Source organism: Myotis brandtii, unplaced genomic scaffold (assembly GCF_000412655.1).
Source record: "Myotis brandtii unplaced genomic scaffold, ASM41265v1 scaffold1213, whole genome shotgun sequence".
Lineage (NCBI taxonomy): Eukaryota > Metazoa > Chordata > Mammalia > Chiroptera > Vespertilionidae > Myotis > Myotis brandtii.
In genome coordinates this window covers 423,723-429,544 of record NW_005354228.1, presented here as the reverse complement: position 1 = coordinate 429,544, position 5,822 = coordinate 423,723, and the positions used below count along the sequence as shown (strand labels likewise).

The following is a 5,822-nucleotide window of genomic DNA, read 5'->3' as shown; positions in this document are numbered from 1 at the left end:
GCCTCTCAGAGGACTTGCCTCCTGGGCACCCAAGCGGTGGCTGTGGCCGTGGCACTTCCTACTCATTTGCTTATTTAAATCATATTCAATAGCTTTAAGCAAAACCACTGAGGGCCTCACGCCTAGCCCCCTCCCCTCCTGCCCACACATGCACATGCGTGGTGTAACATGGGACCCAAAGGAGTCTTCTCAAGAGGCAGCAACCTGTGTTGTGGGAGTGTGTATACGTGGGTGCATATGTGTCAGTTTGCATGTGTGTGTATGTGTGGGTGCATACGTGTGAGTATGTGCTACAACTTCACACATATTTTGTGCCTCTAAAGTGACAAGAGAACACTGTTGCTTGGTTTCTGAGAAATCTAGGGTCTTTACATAGTGTTAGTTTAATACGCTTCAACAATGCCAGGCACTTCCTGTCCGCTGGCAACATCCTTCAACACATGGCCGAGGGCCTCTGAGCTGAAGCGAGAAGGGACGGCTGACCCACCACTTCCCCCCAGAACCAGCCACGGAAACGCAAGGGAAGCGGGTGCCCTGCTCCCCTGACTGAGATTGACAGGCAGAACCCCAGGAAAGCCGGCTGATGGGACCTGTGGGCACACAGGCCTGTTCGAGGACAGGCCATGCCAGCTCTCACTTGGGTTGAGAAACTCAAATTCACCCACAATCACACAAAATGCCAGAGGCGACCCCAGAGCCCCGGGCGCCGGGCCTGCCGGGCCAGTCTTTCCCGGTCACCCACGGGGGAGCCGACCAGAGTGTGTCCTAGTGAAAACCCATCTCGCCGCCTCCTCCCACCGACGGCCCTTAGAGCTACGCGTTGTGGGTTTGGGGTAATGTCTTCCTCTTTTCTACTGGGTCATACACCCTGTAGGCGAGGATCACGCCTCATCATGATTTACTTCCATGTGCCCAGTAGACGACGATAAACGCCTGCTGGCCTGAGACAACAGCAGAGGCTCTTGACTTAGCCGGCAGGGCTTCCCTCCTCCCGGTGCTGGTGTGACACCAGGGCATGTGGCCTAGCAGCCAGGAGGCCGGGGCAAGAGAGGAAACAGCAGCTCACTCGCCGAGGACTTAAACATCTTGCCGGCGTCATCACTCCACGCAGCAGCTGCTTCCTACTTGCAACCGAGGCCTCTGCGCACCTCGGGTTTCATCAGCATCAACGAGCCACCTGCTTCCTGAGAGCGGCTCAGGGAGGTGCTATTTATACCCCTTCCCTCCGGCAGCCACGGCCAAAGGTGAAGGTCACTCGCTGCCCGAGGAGAGACAGACTGCCCGGCCGCCCTCTCCGCGGAGGCAGCCCCCAGCCACTCAGGCACTCAGCTCTGCCGCCCGCCTCCAGCCGCACCAGGACCACAGTGCCTCACTCTAATGCCCTCCAGCACCACAAGACTCACTTATCCCATCTTTCACGCTCAAGGTTAAAATCCTGGACCGTGGCTTTGGGAAGGCGCCATACACCTGGCGCACTTCTCTTGTCAATCCGCTTTCCCAAGGCCTCCGTCTGGGAGGGGTCTCATCGCCGCTGCACAAAACTCACCTCCTCACTCATTGTGTGTGTTAATCCTCACAGGAGGATACCTTTCCCGTTGCTTTTCAGAGAGAGTGGAAGGGATGGAGGGGGCGGGGGAGAGAGAGAAACACCAATGGGAGAGAGACACATTGACTGGTTGCCTCTCAAAGCTGCTCCCACCAGGGCCAGGGAGCCACCTGCAACTAACCAGGTACGTGTCCTTGACTGGGAATTGAACCTGCGGCCCTTCGATGCATGGTCTGGCACTCTGACCACTGAGCCACACTGGCCAGGACCATACACACCATGCTTATTCATCTCGGGTTTCCATCCTGTGTTTTTGTTGTTGTTGTTTTTTGTTTGTTTTTGTTTTTTATTTTGGTAGAAACGCAGCTCCTAAATCTAGGAAAAGTGTACCTGTCTTCCCTGGCCCAGCTGGAGCTGCTCTTCCTCCCAGAGCGGCCTGGCCTCCCACTGCCCTGCCAACCCCTCTCTGCCTCCTGCAGCCGGATGACTCCCAGCCACCCAGGGCCTGCAGGGAGGCCACGCTGTGCTGCGGGTGCTGCCTCTGAGGTGCCTCAGCTCTCCAACAGAACTACAAGCCCCTGGTGCACAGAGCCCGTGTCCCTTCCCCTCCCTGTCTCTCGACCCCCGCCCCGCCCCTCGCCGCCCACTGGTGAGGCCCAGTAGAGTTTCTAAGGAGCAGCAGGCACACAGTCATGCTGTTTCCCGAGCGTTTTCCTGACAGCTCCATCCCTCAGAGCTACCAGAGCTACGTCCTGCTTCTCATGTTCCTGAAGGTTTTGCAAAGGGCAGAGCTGGGCACAGGCTCGCTCCTCCTGTCAGCTGCCAGGGCAGGGCTGTAGGGAACATCTTAGGTAGCAGCGTTACCTTGACAACCAGAAAGCTTTCCATAACCTCCCACCTGCTTTACACTGAACTTGATACCTACTGATCAGAACAAGATAAAATTCTTCTAGTTACAACTGACCACAACCCAGTGACTTCATTCCAGTTAAGTCCTGTAACCTCACTGCAGGGAATCTACACCGCAAGTGCTTCTGGCGTTAGGGTTTGTATCTGTGAATCATGTGCGCTCTGCCCGCGGGGCAGCTGGCCTGTGGCTGGTCTGTGCAGAGGTCACCTCACAGGTGAGGGTATTTTTAGCCTGAAATGCCAGGGACACCCTTGCCAACTTCCGTAACGGGCTAATTTGACAGCTGCGTGCTTCCCAGTCATTCTCTCACAATTATGTTTCTAAAACACTTATATTACTAACATCACAAATTATCTATTTTGATGGCAGATTAAAAATGTTCAATAATGCAGTGAAACCGTGATGCAAAGATGCAAACGATTCAGAGTCCTTTCTCAGACACTTCTGTCCCAGAAAACAGCTTTTAGGTCACTTTTTCTGATGTGAAACACAAAGAATAATCATTTTTGGATGAGGAATTTTAAATCTATTCTGCCATTTGCAAAAGCAAAGTAAGGTGTCAAGTGGTCACCACATCCTCTCCAGCTTCCTGAGGCGACATCCACTGCACAGCCCAGCGGCCAGGCCAGCAGGCCCGGCCCAGCCTCCCCGCAGAGCCAGCTCTCCGGGGCCATGCTGGCTATCCCAGGTTGAAGAATTTTAAGTCTTCTTGGAAAATGTATTAGAATATTAGGTTGCATTAACATGTTCTAGAAATGATGTTGGAAATTACCATGTAATAAGCTAAGCCATTTGACTATGAACTACTGTGGAAATAGCAAGACTTCTCAAATAACTGGGCACCTTAGCAATCTTTGCCTAATAAAAGAGATTTTAAATGTTTTCCTAAAATATTAATTATATGGGAAAGCACAAAGCTCACCTTTATTTTTCTGACTGTCATTTCTCCAGTTAACTCCACTCACTATCCAATCCACTATCACCCTAGGCCAGGGGTGGGGAACCTTTTCCTGCCACGGGCCATTTGGATATTTATAACATCATTCACAGGCCATACAAAATTATCAGCTTAAAAATGAGCTGCTCTGTTTGTTCAAACATTTAATTAACTCTCCCCTGATGCCTTGGCAGGGCCAGACCAAATGATGTTGCAGGCCTTATACGCAGGCTGGATGTTCCCCACCCCTGCCCTAGACAAGAACACACAGAGTTTGAGTGCAGTCACATATTATCAATTTCTCTTTGCTTTGAGACATTTTTGGGTAGGTTTTCTACCCTTCAACTCTTCTAGCTCAGTATTTAATTTGCCATGCCTTGGGGACCCACAATCTCACTTACCCTCCAGACTACATTTAAACATGAATTCTCCCTGTTAATCTCCACCCTTCTAGTTGCAACTCAGAGTGACTCATCATTTTCACTGTATGCAGCATGGTCCATATATTTTTTTAAATGATCTCCAATGTGAAGGAGAATTTTAAATTTAATTTTTATTTATTTATTTTTAAAAATTGATTCAAAGAGAGGAAGGGAGAGGGAGAGAGATAGAAACATCCATGTGACAGTGAAACATTGATTGGCTGCCTTCTGCATACCCCCCACCAAGGATGGAGCCTGAAGCCTGGGCATGTGCCCTGACCGGGAATCGAACCAGCAACCGTTCAGTGGATGGGACGATGCCCAAACAACTGAGCCACAACAGCCATGGCATGGTCCATATTTTTATATCTCTGTCTGTTCCATGAGTTCCTTACACCTCTCCTAGAGATAAGACTAGATGATTGAGTCAAAAAACCTTCCAGAAAACATGTCCCCTTTATATTTGAAGGTACCCGACTAAGAGACAGAATCATAATTCTTATACCTGTTTTCTAATTCACTCCACTGTTCAACCAGTTCAGTGAAATAAATATCTTATTCTTCAGCAATAGGCAGGCACAGCCCTGGGCATGTCCTCTTATTGTGCAGGCGTGGACTTAAGGGGCAGCCCAGGGCACATAACCCACCGAGGACGGTGCTTTCGGGTGAAACCGTAACTTACACCCTGACTTACAGGCCTTGGCCGTGGGACGGCCTGCCTGTCCTCTGCCCTGGCCCTGCTTCCGGTGCTGGTCCGGCGGCAGCTTGCCCATCCGTAGGGCCACGTTCGGCGGCTCTGTGCCTCCGAGAGGAAGCCCAGGACATGCCTCTGGAAGGCCGGGCCTTCATACACTGAGACCTGATCCCTGAGAAACTCGAAGGAGGACCACGGAGGCATCTGAGGGAGGGATCTGAGAGCGCGGCCAAGGCTCCTGCTTCTGAGCCTGGCTGACCGCTACCTGTCCTAGGAGGAAGCGGCAACATGGGATGAGGTCTCTGTAGTTTCCTTACACTCAGTAGGACCGGGAGCCCCACACTGAACTGCCCATGTCTCCCTCAACCAGGGAAAGATGTATCTGACCAAACACAACTCACACATGGAACTCGGCGCCTTCAGAAACCAGAAGAGTTATAAAATCTCTTCATTGTGATGGCTGTTTCCCGCTACAATCTAAGATGGTGAGTTAATGACTGGCTGCTGTTAATGAGTAATGGAGTGAAGGAGGTAGACTGTGTTCCTGGAGTTCACTTGGCTGTCTAAAAGTCTCTTGGCAGCTATTCTAAAAAACTGGGTTTCCTTATCAAATTTATTTTCTAAAAAATAATATCCACATGGAGTTAATGGACATCCTTCAAGATGATATTCTGTCCAGTTCAGGAGTCTGCATACAGACTGACAGAGGGTGATGCTGGTTCTCCCTGTTAATTTATGCTAACTTTTAAACGATTCAGCGATAATATTTTAATAACAGGAATTAATGGGGGGGGGGTCATATAAATTACTTAAGTTACTTAGACACACGTTACTTAATAAGCTTTATCTCAACTTTATTTTTTGCAAAATGGGGAGAATACCTATTCATAGGTTGTCATGAAGCCCCGAGCCCAAGGTGCGCACGCACAGGTCAGTGACGCCCATGCCTCTCGCCATTCCCGCCATGTCTGCCCCGGACACAGCTCCGGGGACACAGCACCCCTCACCAGCATGAGCCGGGACACAGCACCCCCTCACCAGCTGGAGCCGGGACACAGCACCCCCTCACCAGCCAGAGCCCTCTGAGCGGCTCCGCAGGGGGTGGCGGTACCTGTGGCTGACACAGGACCCTAACTGCCTCTGCCTCTAACTATGTGCCAATTAATAAGAATTAAAAATAATCAGCCCAGAACAATGCTGGCTGAGTGTCAACCAGAAGTGAGCTGTGTGCTGAGCTTCGCCCACGTGACAGACTAAGGACCTCCGGAGGGGGGCACTCCATGGGCATCGGCTGCCCCCCGGCCCTGCCCCCA

The 5,822-nt window shown here is 51.3% G+C and overlaps 1 protein-coding gene across 1 annotated transcript in view; it reads right to left on the bottom strand.

Moving 5' to 3' along the window:
• Nucleotides 1–5,822, bottom strand: part of SLC9A2 (solute carrier family 9, subfamily A (NHE2, cation proton antiporter 2), member 2) — a 166,891-nt gene that overhangs the window by 99,766 nt on the left and 61,303 nt on the right. The gene's annotated exons all lie outside the window — the stretch shown is intronic.